The sequence below is a fragment of the Bos taurus genome, chromosome 14, assembly GCF_002263795.3.
Source record: "Bos taurus isolate L1 Dominette 01449 registration number 42190680 breed Hereford chromosome 14, ARS-UCD2.0, whole genome shotgun sequence".
Taxonomy (NCBI): Eukaryota; Metazoa; Chordata; class Mammalia; order Artiodactyla; family Bovidae; genus Bos; species Bos taurus.
This window is the reverse complement of record NC_037341.1, coordinates 6,824,786-6,852,431: the sequence shown is the minus strand read 5'-3', so window position 1 is coordinate 6,852,431 and position 27,646 is coordinate 6,824,786.

Genomic DNA, 27,646 nt, shown 5'->3' with positions numbered 1-27,646 from the left:
CGAGAGGAGAGAAGCTACCCGGCCTGGGAAATGGCAGCCTCGGCACGTCTGTTGTGAGCTGAGCACGGGGTGTAGGGGAAAGAGATGAGAGTGCAGCCCCTGATGAGCCCTGGGAGGAGGGAGAAGTCGGAGGAATAAACAGATGATTACAAGACAGAGCGATCAGTATGGTGGGATGCAGGGCGCATGGAAATTCAGAGGATGCACAATTAAAACAGAGGCGTGCAAACTGTTCTCAGCCCAGGCTGCATATTAAAATCACCTGAGGAGATTCTAAAACGTTCTGCTGTCCAGGATTCCTCCTAGGTCAATTACTCCAATATCCCTGGTGGTGGGACCCCCCTGCCCCGTGTCAGTACTGTTTTTCTAAAGCTTCCCAGGAGATTCTGGTTTGCAGCCAAGCTTGAGAACTATATTGGGCCAAGGGATCTGGGAATATTTCTTGGAGAAGGTAGAGCTTGAGAGGGTGTTGGGCAGGAGCTGGATGAAAAAGGCGGGGAAGGGTTCTCTCCTGGAGGGAGGGTAAGCTGGAAGCCAGAGGAGACGGAACAGGCCCCATCGAAAGACGAGAGAGGATTCCGCAGCGAGGGCATGAGTGGGAGGCTTGACTGCGTTCAGGAAAGCTGCCCACGCTCAGCCCAAGGGTTGAAAGCTTCTTGGGAGCTATGGGGAGGTGCTGAGAAAGATGACTTTATCAGGGCATCAATGGGGGAAAAAAATGGGTGGGTAAAACTCCCTCCCCCGTCCTTCAGAGGATGGTTCTGGAAAGAGTCCTGAACCCATCCAGGAGAGCCTCCGTTCCCACAGCAACGACCTTGAAATGCACCCCGGTACTGGTACTGGCTTTTCCCAATCTTTATCCCATCCTCCCCGATCCTGTGGTTCTCCTTCCCAGAATCATCTCCGAAACACATTGCCTGCACCTGAGACTTGGTCTCAGGCTGTTTGCGGGGAACCCACACTAAGACTAACCCCAGGCAACAGCCAGACCTCAAAGAGCTCATTGTCTGCTGATGGAGTCAGATGAGAGTGGAGATCAACTCAATCGTGAGACACATCCAGTGAGGGGCAGAGCACAGACCTATTGTAGGGTGTTATGGAAGGCTTCCTGGAGGAAGTGGTGTTCCGAGTGAGAACTGAAAATCAGGAGGATACTGGCCTGGTAAAGACTTCGTGTTGTGTATCAGTTCAGTTCAGTTCAGTCGCTCAGTTGTGTCTGAATCTTTGCAACCCCATGGACTGCAGCACAGCAGGCTTCCCTGTTCATCACAAACTCCCAGAGCTTGTGCAAACTCATGTCCATGGAGTAGGTGATGCCATCCAACCATCTCATCCTCTGTCACCTCCTTTTCCTCCTGCCTCCAATCTTTCCCAGCATCAGTGTCTTTTCCAATGAGTCAGTACTTGGCATCAGGCGGCCAAAGTATTGGAGTTTCAGCTTCAGCATCAGTCTTTCCAATGAATATTTAGGACTGACTGCCTTTAGGTTTTAGGTATGGGTATAGGACCAGGCAGAGGGTTGAGGATGAAAGTTACTGTTCACAGAGAGCAGGGGCCACCCTAAGGCTGTCTGGAGAGGGGGTGGTACTACCTGGGAACTGTGCAGGGTCACGCAGGTCCAGAGTTTAGAGAGAGAGGGTCTGAGTGCCCAGATGGGGAGGCCACTGAAGAGCAAGGGGCCATGATCCGGGTCTTTAGGCTGCTGAATCCCGATTGCTTAGGAAACCACTGAGGGTCACTTTTAATCATGATGGAAGCTCTGAAGTGTGTGAGTTTCAGGTGCCTAGCACAGGACATGGCCCCAAAATTACCTATTAATATAACAATGATTTATCATTATTCGTCGTGAGGGTCCTTTCTTCTGTTCTCTTTATCTACAGTCTCTCTTCCTCCTTTATGATTTCACCTTCACCCTCCATCTATTCTTTCTGCTGTCTGGAAGAATCCAATTGCCTCTAATTTAACAAAGAAAAAAACAATCAACTCACCCAAAGAGGGGGCGTCTGTAGATTCTGTCACCTGGTTCCTGGCTCCTTCAAAGGCAGTGGGGACTGAAGGCCTGCTTGCCGACAGGTGGGTGACATTTTGTGGGGAATAATGGGAGGATTTCTGTCAAGCAGCCTTGATGGGTCCTAACAACGTTGAGTGTTTGAATTGGGTGAGTGCATGTTACAGTGGAAATCAACCCTGAATACTCATTGGAAGGACTAATGCTGAAGCTGCAGCTCTGATACTTTGGCCACCTCATGCAAAGAGCCAACTCGTGGGAAAAGACCCTGATGCTCGGAAGGACTGAAGGCAAAAGGAGACAGAGGAAGCAAAAAGACAACAGAGGATGAGATGGTTAGATGGCATCACTGACTCAGTGGATGTGAGTCTGAGGAAACTCTGGGAGATAGTGAAGGACAGGGAATTCTGGTGTGCTGCAGTCCGTGGGGTCACAAAGAGTCAGACACGACTTAGCCTCTGAAGAACACTGGCGATGTTACAGTGGAGTCCTAGGCGTATAGAATTTCTAGGTGGGCCTGGGTGGGGAGGGGTCTCTAGGGTGGGAGACTTTGACTTCTTAAACATCTGCTCGGGCACCTCTGAGTCCCCAGCCCTGGCACAGTGTCTGCCCTGGAGTGAGGACACTTCTTCCTTCCATGTTAACTATCAAGAAAGGGAATTGGTGACTTACTGTGGTTTAAGCACTTTTGTTACCATGAGAATGATGATGATGTGAATATCATCATCCCCAATGAACAGATGAGAATGCTGAGGACCAGAGTGAAAAGTTGAATGCATTAGTCAGGGTCACACGATTTGCTAGTCAGCGGGACAGGATTTGCACCCAAGCTGGCCTGAGACCAGAACCCACGAGTCCCCTCTCAATATCCCTTCTTTCTCTTTCTACAAGGGTCAAATTAGGTCATACCCTGGCATTTCTCCATCCTGTCTTAAAACTAATATCAAGCCCCTGTGCTTATTTTAGATTTTCTCCCCTCTCACCTGCTCCCAGCCTCCACCCCAATTAGCAAAGGTTGTCTGCTCTGAACAGTTGACTCAGGAACAGTTGACTCTGAACTGTTGACTCCGTTGACTCCGAACAGGCTCCAAACAGCCTCCTCCATCTATGGATCCCAAGGAGCCCCAGATGCCAAAACTGAAACCACCCCATGACCTAATGAACTTTACATCCTTCAGAGTGGTTGTGTTTATAAATATCAGTCAAATTTGAACTTATTTTCAGAGAAGGGGAGAAATAACAATAGCCGTGAAACCATCACTAGTTATGCCAGGCTAACTTTGGCCAACTTTGTTCAGACTCACACAGTGGTCAGTCATTGTCTGCACTTCACTACTTCCTGAGCCTTTTAAATCTCACCTTTTGGCATCAGACCTTCCTATTACATGTTCAAAGACATGCTTGACATGCTTGCTTTTCATTCAACACCTTTTCATGGAAGCCCTGTAAGTGGTTCTGTGTTCACAATTGCAAACAAGGCATGCAGAAGAGGTTGGATAAGGGAGATTTGCCAGACTCTGAAGGTGAAGATTCATCTCATCATTTTATAGATGAGAAAAGTCATCATTTTATAGATGAGAAAAGTGAGGACCTGAGAACTGAGTCACTTGCACAGTCTGAAGGGCAGAGTCCAGCTGGAGTGGCTTCTTGTCCAGAGCTGCTCATTGTTCACCCACTGCACCACTGCTTTTCCAAAATCCTCCAAGAAATCTCCATTTTTTCTCCCGATAGCTAGGTGGTGAACTAAAAGGGAGTTGGGAGAAAAATGAAATGAGGGAGATGACATTTTTAAGGTAAGATGGTTTAAAAAAAAAAGAAAAGAGCTTTTCCCCTTCCATTTCCAGGTGAAGTAAAGCAAGAAAAAGAAAATATGGGGAAATGATGGGGGTGGGGGATGGGACCACTCACTTTTGTCTCCAGTTAAGAATGTCTTCCTGACTTTTTCCTTTCTTCAGATGTCTGTGCACCAGTGGAAAATGATCTGTTATTTATTTCAAAGCATATATATAGGAAAAAAAAATACCCTTTAGCTTCAAACCAGAGCTATGAAATGCTTGTGTTCACATACTGGCAGGAAATGGGATTCCTTCTAGAAATATACCTCAGGACCCTTGGTATGAGAGCATGGGATTTGGTCAGGTTGATCTTTCTCATTTCTGAAAGTTCTTGAGCTGTTGTAGAAAATTGGTGAATTTGCTAATTCATAATGCCTGTGTTTATCAACTGCTTGAGTCTGAGATGTTCTGAACTTAAATCTTCCCCTTATCTCCTACCACATGGTTGGGCCCTTCACACAGGGTTTAGCACGCTGTAAATGGTCAATATGTGTCTTTTTGGACATCAGAGAAAGAAGGGTGGAGGGGGTAGGTGGTCTCAACCCCAGTCCACTTCAGAGTTCCTGTGTGTTCACACCTTCCTTGTGCCCTTTTCCTCGGTTCTCTCTCCTCCTCCCCACCCCCTGCTCCCTCCTCTTCCAGCCCTGCTATATACCTGTGCATATACCTGTATGGGAAAAGTGATCTTCAAGATGGATTCAAAGCCATTTCACACTAAAGTATAAGCAGCTGAATAGAACTCACTTTTGTCCCTCCTGTAACGGTTTGCAAAGTTATTGTGAGAAATATGCTCTGGAAACTCTAGGAAACAGCCACGCAGCATGAGGGCATGGAAACACGTAGTTTCCAGACTGGTCTAGATGAACTGTGAGGTTATGGCCAAGTGTCCACTTTCTCATCTGAAATCCTTGCTGCCCGTCTTGGCTCTGTTGCTGTTTAGTTAGTAAGTAGTGTCCGACTCTTTGTGGCCCCATGGACTGTACCCCATCAGGTTCCCCTGTCCATGGGGTTTCCCAGGCAGGCATACTGGAGTGGATTGCCATTTCCTCCTCCAGTGGATATTCCTAACCCAGGGATGGAATCCACGTCTCCTGTGTCTCCTGCATTGGCAGGCAGATTCTTTGCCACTGAGCCACCAGGGAAGCCCGGTCTTGGTTCTGGGAGAACCCAAATGAAGAACTCTACAATCCAAAGGCTGCCACTAATATTGCCCAGTATGATGTCCTACACCTATGACGGCATCTGAGTGCGAGGCAGCATGGTGTGGGGAAAGACCACAAAGGATCATGGGGTCCCCTCTCTGCTCCCTCCCTGTCCAGCTGGGACACAGAGGACTTCTGGCTTCATCTCCTCAGATCATTGTCTTCACCAGAGATGAGTTCTGAGCAACAGAGAGGAAGTGTCCAGGAAGCCATTGGAGGGTCGAGACCAATCCTTCTGCTCCTGGGTGGTGGTTTTGGGCCAACCCATCACAGGACCCATCACAGGGAACTAGTTCTGTGATGGCATGTGTGCTGACAGACTCTGGAGGGGGAGCCGGAGTGGAGGTGGTCAGAACTTGAGAAAAAACTCCAGCATCCCCTCCATGCCCCCTTTACCTCTGTCCTAACTGGGACAGAAATGGCCGCAAGGCACTTGGGGATCCCTGCCCAGCCAGCTCTCATGGAGTGAGATGATTTTCGGTGCTGCATAAATGGACATTTTACATTTAATGTATTAGAAAAATAGTAACCACCACAGTAAACCCATAGTATAGAATTTCTTTTATAAGAAGATTGTATTTTTTTAAATTTATATCTCATTTTTTATTTTTATTTTTTTAATTTGAATGTATTTATTTTAATTGGAGGCTAATTACTTTACAATATTGTATTGGTTCTGCCACACATCAACATGAATCTGCCACGGGCATACATGTGTTCTCCATCCTGAACCCCCCTCCCACCTCCCAAATGGAAAAAAAAATGTGAGCCCATTAAAATACATGTTAAGAAAAAAAGAAAGAAATGATTACAACAATAAAACATATCTTTTAAAGCTTTGTTATAGACAGTACTTGTCTATAGGTATATGATTAGATACACCATCTCTAACTGTACTTTCTCATTGCCAGATTATCATTCCAGGCATCATTTGCCTTTTCTTCCCCCTCAGAATTTCTAAGTAAATTGAGATCATTGGATGAAAAAACATGTAATAACTAAATTGATTCTATTGACCAATTTAGGCAATTTTCCATTAGAAATGGATTCCAAGTAAAGAGATACAAATGATACATCTCAGTAATTAGAGGAGGGAATTGCAACCCGCTCTAGTATTCTTGCCTGGAGAATTCCATGGACAGAGGAGCCTGGTGGGCTACAGTCCATGGGGTTGCAAAGAGTCAGACATGACTGAGCGACTAATGCTTTTCACTTTTCAAAATATATATTAAGTAAATCATAGGGCAGGTGGTACGGTACAAATGGATGTGATAACAATTGTGAAGGCTGTTTACAAAGGACTAAATAAACTTTGACAGGTATCAGCAGGGGTATTATCATTCTGCTACCAAGTCATTTTTTCCCGAACACCAAGGATCTCATCATATTCTTTATTTCACCTGTCTCATCTTCTCTCTTCAATAAAAACAAAGTGTAGGGAGTGAGTTATCATTTCTATTTGTGTTTCCAAAGCAAAACAGTAGACACCCAATGAGCATCTGTTATCTGTTCATCTATCACTTACAGCATGTCCTGCAGGACAACCCTTTATGTAGGCTCCATTCTTCATGGGAAGAGTTTGGCTTGTGTCACCAGCTGGGGTGCAGACACATTTCCTTATTTTGGCAAATATATTAAGCATGAGATTCTCCATACTTCTCAGAAAGTCCATAGCTCCCTATCAAGGTCCCCAGAGTCAGCTCTGACCCCTATCTCCCCTCTCTGGGCTCTGCTCAGGACACTGTGTGTGTGAGTCTCTCAGTCGTGTCCGACTCTTTGTGACCCCATGGACTGTAGCCTGCCAGGCTTCTCTGTCCATGGAATTCTCCAGGCAAGAATACTGGGGTGGGTTGCCATGCCCTTCTCCAGGGGATCTTCCTGATCCAGGGATTGAACCCATGTCTCCTTCATTGCAGGCAGATTCTTTACCAACTGAGCCACTAAGTCAGGACACTAAATCCAGTCTTCTCTGCTCTAATCCCCACAGTGAGTGTCTTTTCTGGGGTCCTCAGTGTCCTTACCCATCAGAAGATGTTGGCTGGGACCATCCCATTTCAAGCCAACAGGTTTCTTTAGCTTTTCATTTCTAAATGGGATGAGAGTTTATGTGTTTAGAAGCCTTCTGGCTCCTTCGGCAAAATGGTCACATCCACCCTAAATTCCAAAACGTTGAAAGGGTATTCTAGTTTAACTCGATGAAAAATCCATTCACTGAAGCCCAACTTGATAGTTGATCAATTTGCTGAAGGATAATTTTAGTAAATTATCAAATCTCCCAATTAACCATAAACTAATTATAATGATTTGTCAGTTTGTAACAATTTGCTGTGTGTGTGTGTGTGTGTGTGTGCACATGCGCTGTTGGAGGGAGATATAGGGAAGGGTTGGTTCCAGAGCTTATTTCTCAGGGAACTTTGGTTGAAAAGTATCCATTTTGTCTATAAAGAAGTGTTTAATTGGCCCAAAGTTCTGAGTTAGAGGGCAGTTCAGTCTCCTCATGGGCACTTTTAATAGATTGGCCCTGTCAAAATAAAGCTTTAGCTTCAGTAGGTCTTTATGAATTTGATGGGATACAAATAAAAGAAAAATCCTCAGCTGGAGTGAGACTTACTAAATCCAAACTATGAAACAAACACCCTGTACTCTAAAATTTTCTCATCAAAAGTAATCCCATGTTTGAGTGTATTCACATGTGTAAAACTGAATGGAGTGAGGGGGAGGTTCAAGAAGGAGGGGACATATGAATGCCTATGACTGATTCATGTTGATGTATGGCAGAAACCAATGCAATATTGTAATTATCCTCCAGTTAAAAATAAATAAATTAAAAAAGACTGGAGGGAAATTAGCCAGAAAGGCAACAATGAGGTTCCTTAGTTTTGTTTTTCAATGAAAACTCTCACGTGCATTAGATTTCTTCATTTTGTGAAGGTAACACACTGTGGCCTTGTGAAAAGGAATTTAAGAGTCCTTTGTTTCTTGTGTCTTAACATTCAAACTTCCTAAGACTTTAGAATGCTGAAGAAATTGAAGAGTCCTTTGTTTCCTGTGTCTTAACATTCACACTTCCTAAGACTTTAGCATGCTGATCCCTGGAAAGGAGTGAATCCATCTGCTGAGAATCTTTAAAACCAGGATGGGGAATATAAGGTGATGGGCCATCTCTTCCTCCTTTGTTGCCAGCTGCTGCTACTGCTACTGATAAGTCACTTTAGTCGTGTCCGACTCTGTGCGACGCCATAGATGGCAGCCCACCAGGCTCCCCTGTCCCTGGGATTCTCCAGGCAAGAACACTGGAGTGGGTTGCCATTTCCTTCTCCAATGCATGAAAGTGAAAAGTGAAAGTGAAGTCGCTCAGTCGTGTCCAACTCCCAGCGACCCCATGGACTGTAGCCTACCAGGCTCCTCCATCCATGGGATTTTCCAGGCAAGAGTACTGGAGTGGGGTGCCATTGCCTTCCCCGGTTGCCAGCTGCAGGTATTGCTAATTCATCACAGATATCTTTCCACCTTTAAAATCCTTCTCAAGCCTTTGTTCCAGGCAGAGCGGACCACATGGTAAACTTTGGGATGGGATAAATCTATTTGCCATCTTAGTTCTTGTTCTACTGGATTATATCAATACGCTTTCATTGACCTGTTTCTATTTGTTCTCATTCTTCCCCAGAGTTTCATATTCTCCCTCCTCTCCCCCGCCTTTTTTTTTTGTTTTTGCTCTACTGTAATGGTTGCTTTTTGGCTTCAGAATATGCATCTTGAATGCAGAGAATTATCCATCATTCTGCCAGCCTTTGCTTGTCCTTCTGAATTTATGTGCCGTGGGTTTGTAGCTCCATCCCTTCTTCTTGCTAACTTGCTCCCAGGAAAGCAGACCTGTCCTCCTCCAGCCCAGTGTGGGAGCAGCCTGGCTCAGAAAACTCACCTCCATCTGTTTTATGACATGTTCATTACCAGTGTGTCTTCACATCTAACACGGGAAATCTCAGGACACTGTTAAGTCCAGGCTATAGCTTACACCTCGGATTCCACTGTGCTCCAGGCTATGGACTATTCATCTTTCTATTTACCAAGAAGCTAAAACTGCAGAATTACCTGTACCAATGTCCGAAGGACCTTTTGGGGGTAAATAATCTTAGGAGACTGGAATTTATTTTCTTGGTTTTGCAGAACTGCCCACCCACCCTGGACAATAGGTCCTGGTAAGATCACACAAGCCTTCAAAGCCATATTCAAGGTTATTTCCTTATCAGATCCTAGTGCTTTATACACATCTCTGATTTGGTCTTTCTTGCATACTTTTGGGCTTCCCCAGTGGCTCAGTGGTAAAAAATCTGCCTGCAATGCAGGAGTTGTGAGATGCAGGTTTGATTCCTGGGTTGGGAAGATCCACTGGAGAAGGAAATGGCAACCCACTCCAGTATTCTTGCCTGGAAAATCCCATGGACAGAGGAGCCTGACAGGCTACACTCCACAGGGTCACAAAGAGTAGGACATGACTGAGCACGCACGCATGCGTCACTTTTTAATATCTTTTTCCATCCTCCCATTCAGACTGGGAGGCACTTTAGGGAGGGCACAGTTTTATTCACTTCTGTGTCCTGAGGGTAAGTCACAGAGTCTATTATCGTGGACAGCAAGGTACAGTGTGAAGAGTCAGGCTTAAGCAAGAAAGTATTCCCCAAATCCCAGTATTGACTATACTTACTGATTGTGTAGTTGTCTGTGAATTGCCTGGACCCTTTCTAGTAATTTGAATAGGCCACAGGGCTTTAAAAATCAAATAGAATAAAACATTTTTATAATGAAAAGAGCAGCCATCACCTGCTTGCCCCACCTCTGTCCTGCTTCTTAGGAGCCATCCTTTTTAACTCTTTGAACTGTTTCTTTTGGTAGTTATCTCCATATTTCTAAATATAATTTCTTATATTGCTTTTTTTTTGGCTTTACACACTTAGCATTTATTGTTGTATAGGTAAAATTAAGTAGGATTTAATTCCTTCATATATTTGCTAATTTTCTTGACAAATTTATATCACAACATGCGTTTAATGTTTTAGTAGAGTTTTCAGTATTATGACATTTGAAGTTTGTTCTAGAACCAGATGAAACACTATGATTTTATTTTCTTTCTTATATAGCTTTTGTGTCTTGTTTCTTTTTCTGTAAAGCTTCTGGTTACCATTCTTTTTTTTTTTTCCTTATTGCAAAATCTCCTTTATATTCATACTTTTTCTTCATATTTTGTCCCAAGAGCTCCAGCTGATCAAATCTTCTATTAAGCATTTTAAATAGTCTTTATTGACTGTTGCAACATCACTTCTGTCTTACATTTCGGTTCCCTGGCTGTGAGGCATGTGGGATCCCAACTCCCTGACCAGGAATTGAACTCAGACCCCCCACATTGGAAGATGAAGTCTCAACCACTGGACCACCAGGGAAGTCCCTCTAAGCATTTTAATTATTAATAATATCATAACCATCCTTTCTAGGGTGATCCAGGTTCCCTTCTGTGTGGCATGCCTACCATCCTGGACACCTCTTGTACCCTTACCCGACTGGGGGTGTTTGTTTCCTGAATTCCACATTTTCCTATTTCTTTCCTACTTCCTATTTACTTCCTTGTTTTGCTGAAGCACATCCTTCTTTATGTCCCATAAGGTAGATAAATATTCAGAGCCCTTGAATGTGTGAAGATACACTTATTTCCTAGTCGGGTTAGTTAGGATTGGAAGAGGCTTAACTTCAGTATTTAGGATGTACTCCCTGGTTCTGTAGCATTCGGTGTTACTCACGAGACACCCACCACTATTCTGATGACTGTCTCTTTTCTGGGAGACCATTATGCCTTGAATTGTGTGCACATGAGTGCTAAGTCACTTCAGTCATGTCCAGCTCTTTGTGACCCCATGGACTGTAGCCTGCCAGGCTCCTCTGTCCATGGAATGTTCCTCACCAGAACACTGGAGTGGGTTGCCATTTCCTCCTCCAGGGGATCTTCCCAACCCAGGGATCGAACCTGTATCTCCTGTGGTTCCTGCACTGCAGGCAGATTCTTTACCACTGAGCCACTGGGGAAGCCCTCATTGAATTGTGTTCCTTTCCCCAAAGATATATTAATATTTAAATTCTAGTCCCTGGCAACCCAGAATGTGACCTTATTAGGGAATGAAATTACTGCAGATGTAATTAGATAACTGAAGATGGGGTCATGCTGCTGCTGGGGTCATACCGGAATAAATTTGGGGCATATTTTATGGATTTTCTCTAATGGTAATAAGTGAGAAATGTTTTTTTTTTTTAACCTTTTCTAGTTTATTCTCTCAAAATAGTCATATCACATTTAAAAAATCTAAATGTATGTGAGGTGGCTTTATTTATTCTTTAAAATTTTGTTTATTTTTATCTTTGGCTATGCTGGGTCTTTACTGCCACTTGGGCTTTTTTCTAGTTTTGGTGGGTGAAGGCTAGTCTTTGCTGCAGGGTGCGGGCTTCTCTGCAGTGGCTTCTCTTGCCGTGGAGCCTGGGCTCTAGGCCCACTGGCTTCGGCAGCTGCAGCTTGAGGGCTCAGTAGCTGTGGCATGTGGGCTTAGTCACCCCACAGCATGTGGATTCCTACCCATTGGACCATCAGGGAAGTCCTTAAGTGGCTTTATTGCTATAATTATATACACTGCCCACTGCTGAGCCTAGTGATGCACAATTTTGACACTTTCTTTTTAACAAAGATTTTAGCTTTCCCTGGAGTTAATAATTACCTGTTTTTCTATTTACTTAGTTCATATATGTAAAATAATTGGAACAGTGCCTGGAAAAGAGTAAACACTATTGATGTGTTTGCTCTTCTCATTTGACTGTTTTCTCACACCCTATAACAGCTCTATTAGGTTACGTAAAGCTGAGTTAATTTTCCACGTCATCAAACCCATCAAATATTCTATATATTCTACTTTTCTCTTGCAGCCTCTTGGTGCCTCCATCCTCCTGATTCTATCAGGGACCCATTGCTCTCTAAATAGATCCTTAGCTGTATGCTAGAAATCCACCCACCATTGTCCTTAGGGTTCCCTTCCCCACTCCCCTGCAATGGGTTTTCCATGCCTTGATTCACCTCCCTGTTTAATTGGAACATCTCCTCCAGTAACTTCCTGAGAAAGGGTAAGTGAGCAGGAATTGAATTTTTGAGACTTGACATGTTAAAATATTTCTCTTCCCTGATGGCTCGGATAGTAAAGAATCCACCCACAATTCAGGAGACCAGGGTTTGATCCCTGGGTCGGGAAGATCCCATGGAGAAGGAAATGGCAACCTGCTCCAGTATTCTTGCCTGGAGAATTCAATGGACAGAGGAGCTTGGTGGGCTGCTGTCCGTCGCGTCACAAAGAGTTGGACACGACTGAGTGACTAACACTACATCAATTTATAATCTGGGTAGTGTTGAAATTATTTTCCCTCAGAATTTTGAAGTAATTTCTCCATTTTCTTGGCTCCCTTATGTTCCTATGAAGAAGTCCAATGCCATTCATATTCCCATATTTTTAATATAATTTAATGTGTATTATCTGTTCACAGTATGATTAAATTAGAAATGAATAATAAAGAGGCTTCTAAGAATCAACTTCTATTGGAATATTCAAAATGAGAAGCTACATAATACATAAGTTAAAAGAAATAAACCACAGGAAAAAAGAAGTTAAGACATACAAAAACTGAGAAGACATAGATTAAAAGATACAGAGAAAAATATATATATTTATAGATTCTTATAAAATGAAATTCAAAAATGTTTTTTAGTGAGCTAATAATTCCAAGTCAAGGGTAAAAAGTAAAGGACTGCTGTTATCAAAGGGATAACAGAACTGCAAGTAAAAAAATACAACTGGTAATTGAAGAGAAAAATTGAGGAACATTTAGGAGATTCCTTTGTTCTGAAGTTTTATAGTGATATACTTTAGTGTGTTCTTCGCATCAGGTGGCCAAAGTACTGGAGTTTCAGCTTCAGCAGACTCATTGGAAAAGACCCTGATGCTGGGAAAGATTGAAGGCAGGAGGAGAAGGGGATGACAGAATGAGATGGTTGGATGGCATCATCGACTCGATGGACATAGGTTTGAGCAAGCTCTAGGAGTTGGTGATGGACAGGGAAGCCTGGTGTGCTGCAGTCCATGGGGTCACAAAGAGTTGGACACGACTAAGCGACTGAAGAGAACTTTAGTTTAGGACTTTGGACTTATATCTTTTTTTACTTATGACTCAGGGAGAATTTTTGTTATCTCCATTCCAGGAAATGTTCTTGCATGTTTTTCTATGATAATATCCTCCTATTTTCTCTGATCTCTCTGGAAACTCTTATCATTAGGATGTTCAACCTCTTGGATTAATCTTTTAATTTTCTTGTTTTTCCTTTCTCCCCCAACCCCCGCTTGTCTTTTTATTCTGCTTCCTGGGAAACTTTCTTGACTTTATTGTAAAGTACTTTTTTTGAATCTTTTTTAAAAAAATTGAGTTATCATATTTTTAATTTCCAGGAATTCTAACTTATTCTCTGAATGTACTTTTTTTGTGATTGCATTTTTCTTGCTTTATAGATTACAATATTGCCCCTTATTTCTCTGATCATAGTGGTTACATTTTCTTTGAAGTTTTTCATGCTCTCTACATTAATTCTGTTGCCTCTTTGTTCAGATTTCTTTTATCAAGTAGGATGTTTTCCCTGATTTTTTGGAATTAATTGTTTGTTCATCTTTATGAGTAAGGTGTTTAAATCCAGATATAGACCCTGAGTGCACTGGTGATCTCCAAAGAAGGCCTGTAGAGGCCAGAGGACAGTTTTCATTTGAGATTTGTGAGTCTTTTCCTGCTTTTTAAGTTTGTTTTTCTGCAGGGCTCTGTGCTCTGTATGCTTCCATGGTGTCTGACTCTTTGCAAACCCATGGACTGTAGCCTGCCAGGCTCCTCTGTCCATGAGATTCTCCAGGCAAGAATACTGGACTGAGTTGCCATTTCCTCCTCCAGGGGATCTTCCTGACCCAGGGATCAAACCTGAGTCTCTTGAATCTCCTGCGCCGTCAGGCAGGTACTTGGGTACTTTCTCATTGTCACACAATGATCCTCAAATCAAGGGGCTGCTCACCAACCCCATCTCATTTATATATACAAGAGTTTACTTTTAACCTATTTTCAGCAGAGTATAGCCTCAAGGAGGAAAAAAAAAAAAAACAAAAACCCATGGTGTCTTAGAGGGTAAGATAGGGTTGGGACGGGGACCCATGGGTCTAAATTGTTAATATTGGAACTTTCAACCACTTTTCTGTGTTTAGCTGCCCACCCTATCCTTGAGCCTCTTTTGATACCTGGTCCTGTTATACTCTTGTCTGGAGAATCCCATGGATGGAGGAGCCTGGTATGCTACAGTCCATGGGGTCGCAAAGAGTTGGACATGACTGAGCGACTTCATTTCATTTTTCATTTCCTGTTAGTTTTCAAGCTTTTCTCTGTTCCTGGAGGGGTGAATTGGGTTGATTCCTCTCTTTACAGGCACTTAGGATTGACGTGTTCTCTCTGCTAAGTCATTTGTTTTTCTCCGTCTGTAGTCCATCTTCTCATATAGCGTGTTAAGATGTCTCTTTGTTTCTTTGAAGAAGAAGTGCATTGATTTTTTTCTACTTCTTATTGTTATTGGGGGGAAATTTTGGAAGGAGAAGATGGCTGAAATGGATTTACTCTGCCATCTTAAAATGAGAACCTTTCTTGTGGAAGCTTTTAGAGACTTTTCTTTATCGTCACGCTTTAAAATGTGATAACCTGTTAGAAAAATATTAGGCCATGGAGCTGTGTCTCTTTCCTATGTTTTTTTTTTTAAAGCTCTTTCTGTTTTTAGCTGTTATGCTCAGAGAATCCTAAATTCTCAACTAGGGATCCTTTGGGAGGAGGGATCACTCAAAATCTTCAGTTGAAAAGAACAAGCAGGTGTTCTGCCCGAAGGGGAGGTGTAGGGTGGGGAAGGCAGGTTACACACTTGGGTGGCAGTGCTCTGTGCACAGAGGGTGCGGCTGGGGAGGAAGGGAAACTATTCCGAGCCCAGGTTTTTGGCTAGTGTCTCTGGTTCCAGCCCCCTATCTTGGTGAACCTTGGTTTCAACCTCCTAGTGGTCTCACCACGTCTGGGCTTCTCCAGAGTTTTGTGTTACAGGATATCATTTTTTCACACACATGTCACTCTGCTAATGCACAAAGCTGAGTCTCCATCCATCCTGTGCCATCAGTCACCTTTCTCCATGCCATTTCCTGGGACCTGAATGAAATTCCTTAACGGCAAAAGGATTTTCTGAATGAAATTCCTTAACGGCAAAAGGATTTTCTGCAAGTACTATCTTCACTGTGAGTTTAAATATTTTTTACTTCTGTGCAGTTGTAGAAATTGAGAGAACAGAGTCTGAAGATGCCGTGCTCAGAAAGTGCCACTGCTTTTTAACTGTAAATCTTTAGGCAAACTAGTTAGCATCTCTTTGCCTCAATTTTTTAATCTGTAAAGCAAGAATAATAATAAGACTTCCCTTGTAGGATTTTGTGAGCCTTAAATGAGGTAATCCAGGTAAAGAAAGGAAAATTTGACATGTATTAATAAGCTGACTCATAGCTGACCTTTCAAAAATGTCATTCATCACTATTTCAGTGCAATACTAGCATGGAGAAAAATACAAGCTTATTTCAACCCACTGTCATTTACTGGAAGTCTGATGAGCTTTCCTGAGGTTTACATATTTCACACAACTGTTTGAGGAATAAACTAATGTATGGAAAACACATAGCACACGGCAGACCCACAGTTGTTAACAGTCACTGAAAAGGTCTTTGTTGAATGACTATTGAAGATAGAGTGTTATATAGGGAAGCAATGCCAAGCCTAGGTGTTGGATGACATGCATTCAGTCCTCCTTGCCACTGTCTTTCTGTGACTCAGACAAATCAATGAACCTTTCTCAGCCTGTTTCTTCTTCTGAGAATAGGGATAATAATAGCAGATAGTTTTTTAAAAATACAAATTTATTTATTTTAATTGGAGGCTAATTACTTTACAATATTGTAGTGGTTTTGCCTTATATTGACATGATTTGATTGACGCATTTGAATTGTGGTGTTGGGAAAGATTTTTGAGAGTTCCTTTGACTGCAAGGAGATCAAACCAGTCAATCCTAAAGGAAATTAACCCTGAATATTCATTGGAAGGACTGATGGTAAAGCTGAAGCTCCAATACTTTGGCCACCTGATGTGAAGAACTGACTCGTTGGAATGACCCTGATGCTGGGAAAGATTGAAGGCAGGAGGAGAAGGGAACGACAAAGGATGAGATGGCTGGATGGCATCACTGACTCAGTGGACATGAGTTTGAGCAAACTCTGGGAGTTAATGATGGACAGGGAAGCCTGGTGTGCTGCAGTCCAGGGAATTGCAAAGAGTCGGACACGACTGAGCGACTGAACTGAACTGAACTGAATGATGTTATAATGATGAGTTCTATGATAAGTTTATACAAGCTATAAAGTGCTTTATAAGGGAAAAACAAATATGGTATATTAATGCATGTATATGGAATCTAGAAAAATGGTAGAGATGATCTTATTTATGAAGCAGAAATAAGAGACACAGACAGAGAAAACAAACATGTATGGATACCAAGGAGGGAGGTGGGATGAACTGGGACACTGGGATTGACACATGTAAACTGTTGATTCGATGGATAAAACAAATAATTAATGACTACTGGATAGTACAGGGAACTCTACTCAATGCTCTGTGGTGACCTAAATGGGGAAGAAATCCAGAAAAGAGGGAATTTATAGCTGATTCACTTTGTTGCATGGCAGAAACTAACATTGTATAGTAATTATACTTCAATAAAAATTGATTTAAAAGAAGAAAGAGAAAGAGGAAGACCCAACCCCAAAGTGCTTTATAAAAACTACTACAGTATATGAAGGTGTGCCTGCCCACACGTGAGCACGTGAGTTAGGCAGTTTGAAAGATGAGATGTGAGCACCCTTATGATGTCAGAGGGGCCAGGACATTCCACCGATTCTTAAAATTGTTGCTTGCTCCAGATATGGTAACAAGGTCTTTGTGCCCAAGAACAGTTTATTAGTGCCGCCGTCTCCAGACTTGTGTTCAGTGCTTATCCACTGTCTGTGGTTCTCAGTGAATCCAGAGGGAAGGACTTCCTGCCAAGTTGTTTCTTTCACTGAAGTTCACCGGACAGAATTTGGATTAAAAGGAAGAGACCAGAGGCTACCTATCTCTGGGTCTTTGCCTGGAGACCCAAGATTACAGATACATTCCTCAGAACCAAGAGAATTCCAAATTGTTTTTTGGCAGGGGTCGCTGTCAAACAACCTATTTTTTTTTTTTGTAATTTTCTCAATCAGCACTAAGCAAAGTTCATAAATGACCAGTGAGAGAATAAGATAATGAGATGGAAATCTAATCCCCAAGCAGCTCCCACCAAACTCGCAAGAAACAGCTGCTATGTCAACTTCTGGGGAACCCTCCTCAGCACCCAGGTCATCTCTCTTTCCCTCCGACAGACCCAAGCACTGACTTTCTCCATGGAGACTGTTTACGGGGAAGCTAATTAGTTTTCCTCATGCAAAAGCCCACTTTTGACTTTGCAGCTGTGCCCAGCCTCATGGGGGAGACTAGATCTGACTTTCAGCACTCCTGACTCTACATTGGATGGCCTAAAAATACTCACAAATTGGTCTTCTCTTTCCCAGTCGGGTTGGGCTCTCATCGAGAGGCAAACCCTTCTGAGAATTCTGCGGGACTATTACTTCCCAAGGATGGCATCAGCTATAAATAGCAGTGCCTTCCAGGTAGTGTGCTGCCGGCTGGCAAGCTCTGAGCTTGCATTATTCCAGGGAAGATTGAATGCCACTGGAGGATTCTGGGAACGAGAAGGCTGGCCTGGCTCTTGGGGCTTGGAGAAATTTACAGGGATCCTCCCTGGAGCCCCTTCTCTGTACCAGCTTCTCTCCCAGCTGGGCATGGGGGCAACACATATGCATAAGACAAGCTTCAGCTTTTCAGGATCTTGTTGCAGACAGTAGAGCTGCCCAGTAGGCATGAAGGGCAAGTCAGAGTTATAATTTAAAAATTTCTAGCAGCCATATTTTTAAAAGTACAAAGAAACAGGCAAAATTCATTTTACAATATTTTACATTCCCCTGTTTTGGGAGGGTATCTCCATTGTGGTTGATTTTCGTTATTTGGCATGCTCCTAAAAGTCGTAAGCTCAACTAAGAGGTAGACAGACAGAAGTGTCTGCCTCCTCCCCACTCCCTGCTACTCAGCTCCTAGTCCAGCAGTCTTTATACTCTGTTTTGGTCCATTCCCTTAGTAGTTTCTGGTTAATTTTTCCTGCCCTCATCCTATCCTTTTTCAAAAATGAGCAGATATGCTTTTAAAGAATGACCTGGAGGGATGGGATGGGGGATGGGAGAGAAAATAGGGAGGGAGGGGATGTTTGTTCAATTGTGGCTTATTTGCCTTGCTGTATGTCAGAAATCTGGACAACATTGTAGAAATTTAAAAAAAAATTCCTTCCTTTCCTATTGGAAGGGTCCACACCATATATAATCTTTGGCACTTGGCTAATTTTGACTTAAAAGTACATCCTGGAAATCTCGCCATATTGGAACACAAAGATGTCTCATTCTTCTTTTTTTTTTTTTTTGGCCATGCTACTCAGCTTGCGGGATCTTAGTTCCCCTGACCAGGGATTAAACCTGGGCCCACAGCTGTGAAAGCTCAAAGTCCTAACCACTGGATCACCAGGGAATTCCCAAAGATTTCTTATTCTTAATTGCAGCTTCAGAGCCCTTCATTATATGGATACGCCAGACTTACCTCAACCATTCTCTGTGTTAGGTGTTCTAACATTTTGCAATTACAAACCATGTTCATGATTTTAAATACAAGTTGTGCAGCCTCCACCTGCCCCCCTCCAACACCAAACAATTTTCTGACTCCAGCTGAATGTCTTGCAATTCAACTCAATTCTGACACTGCCTACGGGGAGATAGCATCAGATCCCGCAGATTAAGGGCTTAGTCCTACAAGACTGTCGCCCCTCCCTAGCCCCCACATCAGATACTAATAGCAAGTCCAGAATTGTTACCTGTGCTTCTGATGGCGCGGCTGTAGAGTCGAGGTTCCAACAACCCCTTATGTTGGATTAATTTGCTAGAGCGGGTCACCAAACTCAGAGAAACATTTTTCGTACTAGATGACTGATGTACTGTAAAAGATATAACTTGGGAACAGCAGATAGAAGAGATTCACTGGCCAGTGTATGGGGGCAGGGCAGAGGAGCTCTGATGCTCTCCAACCTCTGAATGCGTCACTCTCCCTGAATCTCCACGTGCTCACCAGCCCAGAAGCTCTATATTCTCTTTTTAGACTAAGCCTTTGAAATGTGTGTATTTTAACACATTTAGCACATCTCTCTTGGGAGTCTTAACTTTTCATTGGAATGACTTGAGTTTTACTTAAATTTCCTGAAACTTGCTGTAGAAAGAGTGGATTCACAACCCAGGTTATTTCAAACATCCTTACAAATTTTCCAACAGCTGAATTGAATATCGCTTTTATAATTTCTGTTTAAATTAATTAAAACAAAATAATGTGATTCATTAGTGGCACTGGCTACATTTCAGGTGCTCACCAGTGACACCTGAGCAGTGGTTGCTACATTGGATGGTGCGGGTCTATAATAAAGAGGCTGTAAGATGAGCCCCCCCTGCCTGGCAAGAGTTGGGGGCAGGTGAGGGGAAGGAGAAGGAGGAGAATGGTCCAGCAGTCTGGGCATAGCGAGACATGCAACAGGGCAGGAAGGCCCACAGGTGGAGTCTCAGTCACTCGTAGAAGGGAAAGGGCGGGGAGCTGGTGAGAGCTGGCTGCAGCAGAGCTGCTCTGCGGAACTCCGCTGTCCCTTGGGCTCGTCTGGAACCACTGCGAGCCTGCTTCCAGATTAGAATGCGTGACTGAAGCTCCTTTTTGATTTCCTTTCTTTTGGCCAACTGGGTATCTCCTCATAATTGAAGCTGGAGCTGTTATTTGTTAAGAATATCAGATATTTTACACATCCTGATTGCACTTGTTTTCATCTTTGCAATAACCCTCAGGGAAGAATTATTATTTGCAATTCCCAATAAGGAAACTGAGGCTAACGGAAGTTCAGTTAACGCTCCCAGGTTTAGCCAGGTTTGAATGTAGGTGGGTCTTACTCCAAAGCCTGTGCTCTTTTAATTCATTTTCTCATTCATTTATTCACTCACAGAGGTGAGGAAGGCAGACAAATGTCCTGCTTGCATGGAGTTTTCGTTCTTTCTTCTTCTCCTTTTTAAAAAAATATTTACCTACTTATTTTTTAATTTGGCTTCTCTGGGTGTTAATTGCAGCATGCAGGATCTTTATTTTATTTTATTTTTTTTTTCATGCAGGATCTTTAGTTGCAGCACTTGAACTCTTAGTTAGAGCATGTGGGTCTAGTTCCCTGACCAGGGATCGAACCTGGGGCCCCTGCATTGGGAGTTCAAAGTCTTATCCACCGGACCACCAAGGAAGCCCCTGGAGCTGTCTTTATAACAGGAGAGGTATACAGGCATAAATAAGAAACGGTTACAAGTGTGGCATTTACATAGAGATAAATTTTTATGAAGATAAAAATGGTTGGGGTGGGGGATATTTTAGACTAGGTAATTCAGGAAGCCTATCTTAAGGGGTTGGCATTTGAGTTGACACATAAATGAGAAATTGTAGTCAGCCCACAGGAAGATCTGAGCAAAGGGATTGTTCATCCTCTCCAGATAACCTGAAAGTCATACTCATGTACAAAGGCTCTGTTTTCAGTCTGATCACCTATTCTCATATAATCATGGAAAGCAAGGAGTCAGGGTCAGAAGTAGATTTAGCTGGCGTTTAATCCCATAGAATATCTAATTTCTGTGCAAGGCTTTGCTGTTTATAATTGTCACATGATATTTGGAAAGGCCTTGCGAGGTAGGAAAGCATGTACATTTGCCCCAGTCTTTCAGCTAACAAACAGGTAAAGAGAGATTTTGTTCCTTTCAGGGCAGTTTTTTGCTCTTAAATTCCTTACCCACTGAGCAAGGTCTGTGCTAGTTTATTAAGTCTGGCACATGGTAGAAACCCAATGGCTGTTTGCTGAATAGGAACCTGGAGATTTTAAACTTCTTCCTGGTTGTCCAGGATCCTGTAACGCACGCCTCCCTTCCACCTACAGAATGAGTCTACATTCTGAGGGAGTAACTTGCTTTCGAAATCTGGTTCCTCTCTCTCCTTTACCGAAATTACCTTATCCATGCTCAGTTTTACCAGAACTTGAAGTGAGAGTCGTTAAACTGAAAAATAATATATTTATGTATTCAAAGTTTCTTCCTTCGCCAAAAAATTTAAGATGGTTTAAAATGAAAGTTTCTTAGACAGTAATGAGATTAAAGTAAATATACTGGATAGGGGGAAAAAACCTACTTGAATAGGAGAAAATAATGACAAAGTATATATATGATAAGGTGTTAATGTCCAAAATGTATGAAAGACCCAGACAACTTAATAGCAAAAAATCAAAACCAGATTACAGAATAGGCAGAGCATTTGAATAGATGTTTTTCTAAAGAAGACAGACAATGGCCAAGAGGCACTTGCAAAGATGCTCAACCTCCTTAATTATCAGGAAAATGCAAATCAAAAGCACAACGAGATACCGCCTGTCAGAATGACTTACCAAAAAGACAACAAATAAGAAGCGCTGGAAAGGATGTGGAGAGAAGGGAACCCTTGTGCACTGTTCGTGGGAATGTAAATTGGCGCAGCCACTATGGAAAACAGTATGGAGAGTTCCTCAAAAGAGTGAAAACAGAACTGAGCAGAGCTGTACCTGATCCAGCAATTCCACTTTTGGGTTTTCCACTCTCATCCTAGCTCACATCCAGCCTTTAGCAGTTTCTTGGCTCTTTCAGCTGCCTGTACGGTGCCTGAGTTCCCAGGTTGCGCTAGTGGTGAAGAACCCACCTGCCAATGCAGGAGATGCAGGAGCCATGGGTTCGTTTCCTGGATCGGGAAGATCTCCTGGAGGAAGGCATGGCAACCCATTCCAGTATTCATGCCTGGAGAATCCCATGGAACGAGGAGCCTGGAGGGCTATGGTCCACAAGATTGCAAATAGTCAGACACGACTGAAGAGACTTAGCACGCATGCAGCGGGCCCAGCATCTCTGTCTTCTGTGGTCTGCCCCAGGTGAGCTAGGTTTCCAGGTCTGTCTTTCCTTGAATTTCAAGTTACTTGTTAGTCCCGTGACCTCAGATGTCTGATGGGTTCAAGAAAGCCAATATTTTGTATGTTGTCCCACTTATTCTTGTTGTTAGGATTGAAGCGATGCTCTTTCCAGCTTTTATATATCTTAGGCCTAAATTCTCTGATTGTTTTTGTTTTTTAACAACAAATCAATGAAAAAGAGATGTCTATATTCTCATTCACCAAAGTATCTCTCTCCATTATTTCTTGGAACTTACCCCAGTAAGGCTTGTACCCTCATCCCTATATAAAAAAAAAAAAATTTTAAGGTTCCAATAATCTCTGTGTTGTTAAATAAGATGGATAGTTCTGAGTTCTTATCTTATTTTACCTTTCAGCATCTTTTCATCCAGATGACTTCTCACTCCTTCTTTAGTAAAATACTTGAACTTGGCTTCTGGGACACCATACTTAAAATTGCTTTACAGTGTTATGTTTGTTTCTGCCGTACAACAACGTGAATTGGTCACAGTTATATACATGTCCTCTTCATGGTGAGCCCTCTCACCTCCCTGCATCCCACCACTCTAGGTCATCACAGAGTGCCAGGCTGGGGCCCCTGTGTTATAATGAATGGTAGCTTCCCACTAGCTCTCTATTTTACACATGATAGTGTATAAAGGTCGTGCTGCTTTCTCAGTTCATCCCACCCTCTCCTTCCCCTGCTGTGTCCACAAGTCCATTATCTACATTTGCGTCTCCATTCCTTCCCTGCAAATAGGTTCACCAGGATCATTTTTCTAGATTCCATAAAGATGCATTAATATGCAATATTTATTTTTCTCTTTCTGACTCACCATACTTTCTTGAATTTCCGCTTACATAAGTGGCTGCTCCTTCTTTATTACCTTTTGGGAGTTCCTTCTCTTTTCCTGACCTTTAAATATTGAATATCCTGGGCTCAGTTTCTGGAGCTCTTTTTTTCTTTAATGATACTTATATTCTTTTTGTGATTTTGTCTAGTCTCAGAGTTTTAAATATCATCTATCCACTGACAACCTCCCCTGAGCTCCAAATTTATACACTACTAGACATCTCATTTGAATGCCTGAGACATCTTAATTTAACATGTCTAAAACCAGATCTTCCCCCAACAAACCTGTTCATCCTGCAGACTTCCCAAACTTAGTAAATATATTCTCACTAAAAGTCCTTCTTTTTGTTCAGACCAAAAACCTTGGAGACATCTTGGCACCTCCTTTCAGATTCCACATCCAATCCATCATCAGCTCTTATTTACTACACATTCAATATCTATCCAGAACTAATTGCTCCTTATAAACTCTACTATTACTACGCTCAGTGACACCGCATTCATCTTTGGCCTGAATAGTTGTAAAAGAACTCTAACTGGGTTCTTTCTCCTGCCGTCTTTCCCTACCTAGTCCATTAATATTTTGGCCAGAAACAAAAAAGCAATAGCAATTATAATTAGTAATGTGATATTAGAAAGGTCACAACCTCTCTGTGTCTCATTTTGCTCATTTGAAAACTAGAAATGTGAGCAGAATTCTAAAGATGCCTTCTCAAAGTTTCAGTCCCTGGTTATTCAACCGAACGTTAATTTAGGTACGGTTGCGAAGGGCTTTTGCAGATATAGTTAATGTCTCAAATCAGTTGACCTTAAGATATGGATGTTAATTGGGTGGCCTTACTAAATCAATTAGGTCTTTTAAAAGCAGAAAGTTTTCTTCTGCTATGGCAGAAGAGACATTCAGAGATTAAAACATGAGGGGAATAGGCTGTGCCATTCCTCACTTTGAAGATAGAGGGAGCAAAAAGCAAGGGACGCCTTCAGCTCTTAGGAACTGAGAGCCAGCCAGCAAGTAAACGAGCATCTCAGTCCTACAACCACGAGGATCTGATTAGGAACTGAGAGCCAGCCAGCAAGTAAATGAGCATCTCAGTCCTACAACCACGAGGATCTGATTAGGAACTGAGAGCCAGCCAGCAAGTAAACGAGCATCTCAGTCCTACAACCACGAGGATCTGATTAGGAACTGAGAGCCAGCCAGCAAGTAAATGAGTATCTCAGTCCTACAACCACGAGGATCTGATTAGGAACTGAGAGTCAGCCAGCAAGTAAATGAGTATCTCAGTCCTACAACCACGAGGATCTGATTAGGAACTGAGAGCCAGCCAGCAAGTAAATGAGCATCTCAGTCCTACAACCACGAGGATCTGATTAGGAACTGAGAGCCAGCCAGCAAGTAAACGAGCATCTCAGTCCTACAACCACAAGGATCTGAATCAGCCAATAATCTGAAAAACCTTGGGAGCAAATGCATTCCTAGAGCATCCAGATAAAATCTCATTCTGGCCCATGCCTTGATTTCAGCCCTCTGAGACCCCAAGCAGAAAGCCTAAATGAGCCTGCCTGAAATTCTGACCTACAAAACTGTGAGATAATAAAGGTGTGTTATTTTAAGCCACTTAATTTGAGCCAGCTGTTATGCAATGATAGAAAACTAACGCGAGGAATAATAAGGAACTTGTTCTCTTCATGGTAGTTGACTTTTCAGAGATAAATCAGATTATGGCTTCTATTTTCTTTTGAGAAAGGGGGGTTACCATGGGCTTCCCTGGTAGCTCAGATGTTAAAGTATCTGCCTGCTGTGCAGGAGACCTGGGTTCGATCCCTGGGTCAGGAAGACCCCCTGGAGAAGGAAATGGAAACCCACTCCAGTACCCTCGCCTGGAACATCCAATGGACAGAAGAGCATGGCAGGCTACAGTCCATGGGGTCACAGAGAGTCAGACACGACTGAGTGACTTATGTATATATGTCATATTAAATAAAAGATAAATATGTGACAGGGTTCGACTGTACCCGATCTTCACCTTTTCAGCTTCATTTACGTTTGCACTTGCTGCATCCCAAGCCCAGAGTACACGTTCCTAGATACCTTCATGAGTCCACCCTCAGCTATCTCAGGTGTTTGCTCAAGAATCAGTGGCTTGTTTCCTTGGCTCATTAGTGGTGGAAAGTCCACAGCCACTATCTTTTCAAATACTGTCTTTAACTGATTTTTTCTGTCCTTTTTTCTGGGACTTTAATTGCTATGAAATCTTTTGGTCGTGTGTCAGATGTATTCTATTCTTTTTTCCTGTGTTTTTCACCCTTTGGTCTCACCATCGTTTAGTCTGAATATTTTCTGTTGACCTGTCTTGTAGCTGATTACTCCTTTGTTCTTCTCTCCCTAGTTTTCTGTTAAATCAGTCTATTATGTTCTTAAATCCAGATACCATATTTTAAATATTAGAACTTCTATTTAATTATTTTTTAACTACTTTCCAGTTTTCTGGTCAAATTTCCTGCCTGGTCACTTAATTTCAGCTATTTAAAATTTACTTTTGGATCTTTTTGGGGCCTGTTCCTATTGGCTGCTTTTCTTTAGTGCTTTTGCTTCTATCTCCTAATATGCCTGGTAAATTTCACTGAATTCCAGCTATTGTGTGTGAAAAAATTCAAGAACTTTCATGAGACTCTGGGAGGAAATTATCTTCCTCTTTCAAGTACTGAGGGATTAAGATGGTAGTAAACCAATCTGATATTGAGCTGAGTGGAAGCAGTGTCTTCAGTCTTTGTGGAAGCTGGCAAATTTCCAGTATGCCTATTTCTAGGGAGTAGAACTTCAGTGGCCCCAGCTGAAAACCTGTGGTATATACTATGGCCCTCCTCCTTGGCATGATTTGAACTACAATATTTTCTCTCTAGCCCTGATATGACTGAACTCTAAGCACAGTTTTTTCTTGATTTCTTTGCCTCTTGGTCATCATTTACTAATGAGTAAATATCTCAAGCAGAGACAGAATGTAGGGCTCACTTTTCTGTAATTCTCTTCTCTCTTGAATCGTAGCCCTCCAAGCTAAGTAGGTCGCTAATTCCTTCAAACAGAATACTTTAAAAATAATTATCTGATTTTTTTTTCTTCTGTCTTTTGGGAGAAGCTTGGTCTGATCTAAACTGGCTAGGATATAGTTGGCAATGGGAGAAGTATCACCGCTTTTATGAAAACTTTCCTGACACCCTGTTAAAATGGCAGCCTATCACCTCCCCTCCTCCATTCTAAAGCCTTTTTTCTCTTCTCTGCATTTTTTTCTGGGTAGTATTGATCAGTATTTTATGTACTATATATGTTCATTATTGACATATATTCACCACAAAATACAAGCTCTGAGAGAAGAAATGTATATAAATGTAATATATGTATACATACTGTACATGTATATTATATATACACATAGATAATATATGTGTGCATATTTATTCCCACAAATATATTTTCCATTATTTATATATTCTTCTAATATGTATACATTTCCCCCACTATTTCTGGATAGTATTTATCAGTATTTTATGTACTATATATGTTTATTATTAATATTATTATTAATATTATTGATGTATATTCTCATGTATATATATATATTTCTTTCAATGCTGTATTCTTAGCCCTCAGCACAATGTCTGGAACAGAAGGTATGCATTTATCAGATTAAATACTTGGTTAATGAATAAAAAAATTTAATGAGTAAACATGAAAAAATGTAAATTTAATTTGGCTTAGACATTGTTTTGGTTTTGTTTGCAATTTTAAAATATTTTATTTAAAATTTTTATTTATTTACTTATTTTAGCAAGAGAAAAGACAAATTTTTATTCACATAGGAAGATTTTTACAGAAAAATGTGACTCAAAATGGCAGCTATAATTTGGGCTTTAAATACCATCTTTTTTTAAAATTAATTTTTTTGGAGGTATGGTTACTTTCAGTTCAGTTCAGTTCAGTTCAGTCGCTCAGTCATGTCCAACTCTTTGCAACCCCGTGAATTGCAGCACGCCAGGCCTCCCTGTCCATCACCAACTCCCGGAGTTCACTCAAACTCACGTCCATCGAGTCAGTGATGCCATCCAGCCATCTCATCCTCTGTCATCCCCTTCTCCTCCTGCCCCCAATCCCTCCCAGAGGGAGGGATCAGAGTCTTTCCCAATGAGTCAACTCTTCCCATGAGGTGGACAAAGTACTGGAGTTTCAGCTTTAGCATCATTCCTTCCAAAGAAATCCCAGGGCTGATCTCCTTCAGAATGGACTGGTTGGATCTCCTTGCAGTCCAAGGGACTCTCAAGAGTCTTCTCCAACACCACAGTTCAAAAGCATCAATTCTTTGGTGCTCAGCCTTCTTCACAGTCCAACTCTCACATCCATACATGACCACTGGAAAAACCATA